Genomic DNA, 8,740 nt, shown 5'->3' on the forward strand with positions numbered 1-8,740 from the left:
GGGACTGGTGGCATCCGGATGCGCAGCTTCCACTGAGGCCGAGCACAAGGCCCAGTTCCAGGTTTCAGGACCACACTCCTGCAGCCACGGCCATACCCTTGACACGAGGAACGCAGAGAGGCTGGGAATTCAGTGGACTTTGGGATTCTGTAACCCACAGTGTTCGCGGGCGTTAGATTTTCATCACGGCAACCCTTGCAGGTACGGAAGTAAGAGCACCTGTAGGGCTGTCGGAGGAGTTCTCTGCTTGTCATGCTGTGACTTGAGCTGAGAGGTAAGGAACGCCACAGTCTTTAGAGCCACTGTTACGTCGACAGTACAGGGCTGCGGCCGCGCCGGCTCCTCGGGGCTTCCTGCAGGTGGCCCTTCATCGCAGTTCACCGCAGGTGACAGCCTGATGAAGGACGAGGTCCCCGCAGGCCACCGGTGCCACACGTTCCCCTTCCCAGGGGCAAGGAGCCCAGCCCTGCACTCCGGCCCAAGGGCGTGACCACACCGATCCCCAGATTCCCTCTTCATGGGTCCATCTTCGAGACCAGTCCCAGGGCCCATTCTGTAGCAGTCGGGCGGGAGGTAAGATACGAGAAATAGACACAGTTTCTCAACAGGCACAACTGAATATGAGCAGCTGGTTTCTCAGGGACTGGAGGGCGGAAGAAACGGAGTACAGGAGGAAGCTGCCATCCCTAGAGCGAGGGGAGGAGGGGAAGAGGTTGGTGTCAGCAGATGCCTAGCCGCCGGGATGAGGGGCCTTCAAGGGGCAGATCCTGGATCTCTGAGGAGGGGCTGCCACGATTTCTCAGGGAAGGCAGAAGCAATGTTATCCACCAAGAGGGAAACGGGCCAGGACGGGACTTCTGAGGCACCCTCTTCCAGGTCACTAATTCTTTCTTCCAGTGGCATCTGTTGCTGGTTTAATCCATCTGTTGAAGGACTTTATTTCAAGAATATGTTTTCTAACTCCTACAGTTCATGTTTATTTTGGACAGAGAGACAGAGAGAGACAGAGCACCAGCAGGGGAGGAGCAGAAAGAGAGGGAGACAGAATCAGACCCCAGGCTCCGAGGAGTCAACACAGAGCCGGACGTGGGGGCTCAACTCACCTCAACTCACCAATCGTGAGATCATGACTCGAGGCAAAGTAGGACACTTAACAGACTAGCCACCCAGGCGACCCAACTTCTACTGTTCTTTTTCAAAACTTTTAATGTTTTTTATTTATTTTTGAGAGACAGAGAGAGAGTGAGCAGGGGAGGGTCAGAGAGAGAGGGAGACACAGAATCCAAAGCAGGCTCCACGATCCAGGCTCTGAGCTGTCAGCACAGAGCCCAATGCTGGGCTCGAACCTACGAACCATGAGATCATGACCTGAGCTGAAGTCAGGCGCCCCAAACAATGTCTACCTTCTTGACTGCCCTAACCAGCAAGCCTTGTCCTTCAAGACAAAAGACATACGGGGGGAAATATTTGCAATATGTAAGAAAGAACTAACGGCCCTAGTGTATCAGGGTCAGGCCTTTGGTAAGGCAATTACTGAGTACCTATTGACATTTTAAACGCTCATAGGTTTTGACCTGGCAATTCCACTTAGAGGTAATTATCCTAGAGGGACACAGACCCAGGGTCAAAGTTGGTAGGGGCGGTGCTAATACCAATCACAGAGAGAAGAGAAAAGGTAAAAGTACCATCCAGTTGGGGATTTGTTATGGAAATTGCAGTACTCTATCAAATACCACGCAGCCAGAAGAGAAATGAGCTAGACATTTGTCAGTGACATGGAAGGTTTTCAAAGACATACTGCTAAGTAAAACGCAATCAACAAACGTATAGGATGTATGCTTTGTCTTTTTATTTATTTTTATTTTTCCCTGCCCCCCGCCCCCGCCCATGCCCCAGGCTACATGCTTTTTAAAACTCTGTGAACAACTATGTTGGTGATTGCATTAGAAAACTAAAGTTAGAAGAGAGAAACAAAATTGTTAACAGTCTTGCGTAACACAATGTTGCTTTGTTAAATGGTTCAATGATGTGAAACTATGCAGGGTGCTAATGGAACATGACACAGCCGAGTGGAAGGCAATTTGGCAGTTTCTCTTAAAGCTAAACATCCAGGGGCGCCTGGCTGGCTCAGTCGAAAAAGCGTGCGGCTCTTGATCTCGGGGTGGTGAGTTGGAGCCCCACGTTGGGTGTAGAGATTACTCCAATAAATGCACCCAAATGAAATGAAGTATGTAAAGCTAAACATCCATGTCCATAGGACTCAGCAATTGCACTCTTGGGCATTTATGCGAAAGAAACAAACTTAGGATCCCACGAAAACCTGGACCTGACTGCATATTTGCAGCAGCCGAGAACTGGGGGGGGGGGGGGGGGGGGGGGGGGGGGGGGGGGGGGGGGGGGGGGGGGGGGGGGGGGGGGGGGGGGGGGGGGGGGGGGGGGGGGGGAATGCTGGGACCAACTGGTCGATCCACACCAAGGACCTCAGCTAGCGAGACAAAGGAAGAACGGACTATGGATACACGCAACAATTTTGGGTGGCTCTCAGGGTTTTATGAGAGTGACCCAAAAAAGCCCATCACGGGTCACTCAGACGGACTGCATACCGCATGGTTCCATTTACCTAAAAGTGTTCAAATGACCAACTTGTAGACGAGCACGCAATACTGGTGGCCGCGGGTTGGGAGGGAGGCGATGGGAGGAGGCTGTGGTTGCGAACGGTTCACAGGAGGGGGCCTTGGGAGGGAACCAACTGAACGCGGATGCCCGTGGGAGTCGCCTGAGTCTAAGACGTACGGTGAAACTGCAGAGCTACACGCGGGCGCACGCGCGGACGCAACACACACGGAGCAGCCCTCGGGCGGCGGCGTCGCCACGTCCGAGAGTGCGATTGCACTGGACGTGCATCCTGCCGATCCTTGGGAACTGCGGGAGGCGCCCTGGCGTTTCTTTGGAACTTCCTGTGAGTTCCATCGCTTCAAGATCCAAACTGCAGCCGAAAGCACACAAGCAGGGCTGGGCGTAGACAGACAGGACGACTAGCGCGGCCCTGCGCGCAGGCGACCAGCTAGTTCTCACTGGGCAGGGGACGAGTCCGTCAGTCCGCGGGGACCAGGCTTGCCCCTGCGCCTGAGAGCGGTCCCATCCCGAGCCGAGCTTTGTCATTGGCGGAGCTAGCCGGAAGAGGTGGGTAGGTGGGGCGGTGCCCCGCGACGTGTGGGGCGGGGCTTCCGGCGGGCGCGCTGAGGGACGTGAGGAGCCGGCGCGGGGGCGGTCAGGGCCGCTGGGACGTGCCTGGACGACGTCCTAGCCTTCGGGGCACCGCCCTGCGTCCCGGGGCTCCGCCCTCCGCCTCCCCGGGTCCTGGACCCTGCCAGAGTCCCCGTTCCCGAGGCCTGAGGACCCGTGGCGTTCCTCCAGGGGGAGGCCGAGAAGTCCAGGCTTCGGGGAGGCCGCGGGGGGCTCCGTGCGGTTGTCGCCCACGGTCACTGCGTCTCCAGCCCCTCCCAGCCCTGGCCGCGGAGAGCGGTCTTGCTGTGCGGTCCTGGGCGCACCCTGCCTCCCGGGGACCAGATCGCGGCCACCCCCCCGCGCCCCCCTCCCGCCCGCCACTCCTTGCCGGCCCCACTGTGCGAACGTTCCAGCGGCCCCGAGTGTGTCTGGGACAGTCCCTGTCAAGCATGGATCCCAACCTCCACACACACAGGCCTAGTCCCCGGGAAAAGGTGGGCAGAGCTGGTGCCAGTACCCGCGAATGTGGCTGGCGTTGGCCAGCGGAGCTGTCCACGCTCCTGCAAGTGAGGACGGCAGGAAGGTAAAGTCTTTCCCATGGCACTTGACAGGTGTGGCCTCCTGGGAGAGAGTCCTGCCCAAGTCTGCCTGTTCTCCAGGACCACCTGGGATTGTCCTTGTGGTTGTCCCTGCCTGTCACCTGGGGAGGTCACAATCAAGGGGAGTCCCACAGAGAAAGCTCCTGGCTTCCCTACAAGTCGCTGTGATCCGGAAGCATCCGTCCCAGTGGTTCTCACGCTGCAGGGCTGCATGGGAAACCTGGAGAGCTTGTTCAACGTCGGGACTCGGGACTCCACCCCACGGTCTGTGATCTTGCAGATCTGAGGTGGGGCCTGAGTCCTTGCGACTCTAACAAGCTCCTGGCTGCCGCCGCCGCCGCCGCGGGCCTGGGGCTCCTCTGCTAGAGCCACTCTCCGGGGCCTGAGACTCTCTCCTGGCTGTGTGCGTGGCCCCTGCCCTACCTGGGCGTGGCCCCTTGGCAGGGTCCCCAGGGGCCCGGGAAACGCCTGGAGGGTGCTAGCCCTGGAAGATTCGGGGACTTCGGGGGGGGGGGGCAGTCACCCTTTCCTGCCGGGGTTGGGCCGGAGGGCACAGTACACAACCCCCAGGCGAGGGAAAGGTGTCCGTTTGTACAGGAGCTCCGCAATTCCCAGCAATTCCCAGCTCGGTGGGACCTGCAGGAGAAAGGGCGGAGATGAGACTGGGGCCCGGGGGTGGGGATGCCAAGAACGGTGTGAGGAGGCCCAGGACAGAGCTGCACCCTGAGCTCGGGGATGGGGAAGGGCCCTGGGCCCCGAGACCGAGAACGTGGATTTGGGGGCAGCGTGCAGGGCGGAAAGGCGGTTGTCTGCCTGACATGGGCCCTGCCAGTCGTCTGGTCTGTGGGTGTGGTGGGCCCTGTAGCGGGGTGGGGGGAGGGGGAGGGAGGCCGCTGCCTTTCTTTGGCAAGGCAGCCTCCCAGGTCCCCGGCGAGGCAGCCCAGAGCTGCGCCCCTCCCAGCACCACCACCGCCACCCACCGACCAGGGCTCGTCTTTCTGGTGGTCGCTGTGTGTTTGGCTCCATGCTAGCTTGTCCCCGGGTGGTGGGTGCAATGCAGTGCCTGTCACTGGCGGCCATTTGTCCCCAGAAGGAGCACCCCTGGGACGTGACACATGTGCGCGTGTTGGCCGTGGGAACAAATGGAGAAGCCCCTGCCTTTCTTGTTCCGTGATGGCCGCCCCGCCCCTCCCCGCACCTGCCGGTCCTGGCGCTTCTCCTGGTGGACAGCTCCAGGCTCTCCATAGGGCGCTGCGAGCCCTCACTCACGTCTTGCTGCTATTTCTTTCCCCGCACTGTCACTGGCCTCTTGACTCTGTGGTTTGAGGGTGCGTCCGGTCAGACAGACACGTTTAGTTTGTGTGTCATCGGACTTTCCAGGCTTTTCCTCATGGCTTCCGGGGTTTCTCGTGGGTTTCTTTGCTCCGGACATGCTCAGAGAAGCTTTCTCCACGTAATCCCGTGTATTTGTTCCCCATTGCCGCACGGCGACTTAACCCCACGTCCCCTCCCATGACTAATGCCTGCGATCTGACCTCCACGCGGTCTGAGGGACAGGGTCCTAGAGGGCTGGTTGGGGGGCTCTGGCTCAAGGTGGCTCCCAGGCTGCAGTCCAGGCATCAGCTGGGGCCACAGCCACCAGTGTGCCTGGCAGGCGGGCCCTGCGTCCACGCTGCCTCACGTGGCTGTGGTGGGGGCCTCGGTGCCTCCCCCCCGGGGCCCCTCCAGGGGGCAGCACCAGGCTGTGACAGAGGAGAGCCCCATACAGGAGACAGAGAGCAAGGGGCAGAAGGAGAGGGAAGGACGAGAGAGGGGCCCCAAGAGCGAAGCCTCAGCCTTTGTAACTCATGTCTGTGCTGCTGTCCCCTCCCCTCTGCTGTGTTCTAGGTCACACGGGTCCACCTGGAGCAGTGCTGGAGGGGACAACACGCATGACCAGAGTCTTGGCTCTTGAACCGGCTCCCCCAGGGCCCCTCAGGAACACGTCCTTTGTCTAAAGGGGGTGGCCCGTTCCAGCCCTTGTCCCGAGGCAGGCAGGGCCGCGTCTGTAAAGGCAGAGAGTGGCTCTTCCGTCGTTAAAGGGCTGCAGTCAAAACACACAGAAAGCCAGAGACAGAAAGAATACGGGACCGAGTTCCCGGGGGGCCCCCCCCCCGATGTCCACGCCCTCTGCTTTCTGCCCTTTGCCGGACAGTGTGCGGCCCTGGCGACGGTCCTGGCACAGGGCGGGGCAGCTCTCTCCTGTCACAGCGGCCCCGGCAGCACCTTCACCGGCTCAGAGTCCTGCCCAGGCCTGAGGGCAGGAAGCAGGGAGGGGGGAGGAGCATGCCCCTTGTGTGGGTGCAGGCCCACAGGCCCCTTCTCCTGGGTGCTGGGGTCGGGTAGCAGGGCAGCCCCCTGCTGGACTCTGGGGGCTCAGGCGGTGGCAGGCACCGGCTTGCGGTGGGGGAAGGGGTGCAGCCTTCAGTCCAGGAAGGAGCCCCCACTGTGGCCACAGGAGGCCAGTAGCATCCCGTTGCCCTGGGGAAGGGCCCACCCTGACCTTCGTGGCTGGGACTGGGAGATGACTTGGCGATGACACACTCTGACTCGCTCAGGAGCTCCCAGCCTGTCCCGCTGGTTCTGTGGGCGGGGCCTTTCCTGTAGGCCTTGGCTGGGAAGCAGTGCCCGCACCCTTGGTGCCACTCCTGGCAGGGTCGGGAGCAGCCATGTGCTGTTTGAACCCGAGGACAGAGGGACTCGGGGCAGCTGCGCTGTCTCCAGGGAGCAGCAGCAGACACCAGGGCGTTGCTTGCTGGGCCTGACCTCGGGGACCGTGGTTGTGGCTCCCGGGGACATCCCCCAGCCAGCGTGCTGGGCGCCTTGGTGTCCTGCAGGTGGCTCCCCCGCCCCCCCAGACAAGCAGGCCCAGTGCAGCCCCACACGCCAGGGGTGGGCGGGGCGGCCTGAACGGTGTCGTCGCCATCCCCCTGGCGTGTGCCTGAGCTGAACCGCTTTCCCGTCCCTCAGCCCCGGCAGGAGGACCTGCCAGGAGGGCCTGGCTTCCCCGCGCCCTTTCCTGGGAGGCCTCCCTCCCGTGAAGGCTGAGGAGGGAAGGGGCGCCAAGTGTTCCCTTTCCCCTCACCGGGCCGCACAGGGCTCCCCCTGCTGGCCAGCTCTGTCGGTGGGCGCACCCCCTTCCCCCAGCAGCCAGGTCCTGTGCGCGCTCACCTGCCCACCCACCTTCGGTGCCCATCCCTGCGCCTCACCCTCTCTGCCCGGGGACATCTGTGCCCGGCCTGTCTTCAGCCGGTGTGCCGGCTTAAGGTCGACCCCCCGCCCCACGCACGGCTCAGTGGTTTGCTCAGCCTTCCCGGACCAGCCGTGGCCTGCTGGGCTCTTGAGCCCTGCTGAGAGACATGGGCCCCGAGGGGAACGAGTGAGGTGGCGGAAGCCAGCCCAACCTCTGAGCCGCAGGGCACAGCACAGCAGCCCCGCCCCGATGCCCCTGCCCCAGAGGAGGAGACCGCACCCCTGGGGGGCCCGTGTGCACTCGGGAAGGGCCCACTCCCCCACACCCACCCAAGTCAGAGTGGGAGGGGACCGTCCGGAGCTGCCGGGCACTGAGTGACCAGGGGGGCCCTGGGGCCGGCCCCTGTCGTCCTGCGTGCTCCCTGGCCCGGTCTTGGCGGCCACCCTGACCTCGTCCCTCTGGCTCCATCGGGGTTCCGTGGGTCGGGGCTGCCCTGGAGCACCTTGGCCCTACGCCCTGGAGTGGGGTGAGGCCACACGTGCTTGGGGGCCCCCACAGGAACCCCAAGGGTCCCCGGACTAAGGTTCCTGTTGTTGATGTGCTGGGACTCCCTCGCGGTCTGGGGTGAGTGGCGGCCCTACCCACCGTGAGGGGTCCGGTGCTCCCCTTTCCTGGTCCAGGTCCCCTTCCAGCCTCTTTGGGAGGGTGTGGGGAGGCAACGGAGTGGGGCTGATGGGCAGTCAGGCAACAGGCAGGGTCAGGTGCAGAGGTGTGGCGGGGGCAAGGCTGGAGGCTGGCTGCGGGGCGGGGCTGGGCGAGGCTGGTCAGCTTCCCCATGCCCTGTGTTGCCCAGACGCAGAGGGGACAGGACCTGCTGGTCGGTGAGCAGGGCGTGTGCTGCTCCCCACTGGGGTGACCCGCGGTCCCATCCCTACACCTAGTAGAGGAGATGGGGCCAGCCTGGGGTCGGTGTGTGGCCGGGATCGCTCCTCTGCTCTTGGCACCCCGCCTGGCAGACAGGGCTCAGGTGTGGGGCGTGGTGGGGCTGGTCTCGCCTCCCGCCCCCCCCCCCCGCGGGCTCTGGGCAGGTGACCAAGCCTTCACACCCTGTGTGTGAGCCCGGTGGAGGGCCCGGGCCTTAGCCCTCCCTGTCTCCTCCTAGGGCCTAGCAGCAGGGGTGTCTCTCGGGATTCTCTCGGTGCGCCGGGTCCCAGCCCGCTGGCAGCTCGCAGGATGGAGTGCCCGGTGCCAGGTGCCTGTCCCACCCCAGAGCCCTCTGCAGGGATGGCGCCCCAGCCCTCCTCCCTTCTGCCCCCAGGGTCTCATCTGTCCTGTAGCCTCCTGCATGGCCTCCCCCCGGGGCCCCAGGGGCTAGTTCCTCATCCCCAGGCTGGCATCTTTTGCCCCAGCTTCCCTGTGTCTGTCACAGTTGCCTGGACAGAATGGGGCATCCAGGGAGGGACAGGGACTCCTGCTCAGCTCAGCTCATCTGTCTCAGCTCTGGAGCTGTTCTTCTGTGGGTGCCCTGGCCAGCATGCCCAGCAGAAGTGGTGGGGCCTGACTTCATTCACCTGGGTGCCGCCTGCCTTGCGTGGGCGGTGTCTCCAGGGACTGGCCCCAGGGCGCCTAGCGTGGCAGCCCCGCCCATTTCCAGAACAGTCAGGATGTAGGGCCACTTTTC

At 62.7% G+C, this 8,740-nt stretch overlaps 1 long non-coding RNA gene across 6 annotated transcripts in view; it reads left to right on the forward strand.

The window, feature by feature from the left end:
* The first annotated feature begins 13 nt into the window (after positions 1-13).
* The window catches only part of LOC115284335, a 10,723-nt gene continuing 1,996 nt past the window's right edge, over positions 14-8,740 (forward strand). The window contains exons 1-3 of one of the 6 annotated variants that reach the window (XR_003905158.1): positions 2,810-3,183; positions 3,840-4,114; positions 8,222-8,311. This is a non-coding gene — a long non-coding RNA (uncharacterized LOC115284335). Of the gene's footprint in view, positions 275-2,809; positions 3,184-3,244; positions 3,812-3,839; positions 4,115-8,221; positions 8,312-8,740 lie in introns of those variants that run through there. The other 5 variants (XR_003905160.1, XR_003905162.1, XR_003905159.1 and 2 more) reach the window with 5 other exon arrangements.

This window comes from Suricata suricatta, chromosome X (genome assembly GCF_006229205.1).
Source record: "Suricata suricatta isolate VVHF042 chromosome X, meerkat_22Aug2017_6uvM2_HiC, whole genome shotgun sequence".
Classification (NCBI taxonomy): Eukaryota; Metazoa; Chordata; class Mammalia; order Carnivora; family Herpestidae; genus Suricata; species Suricata suricatta.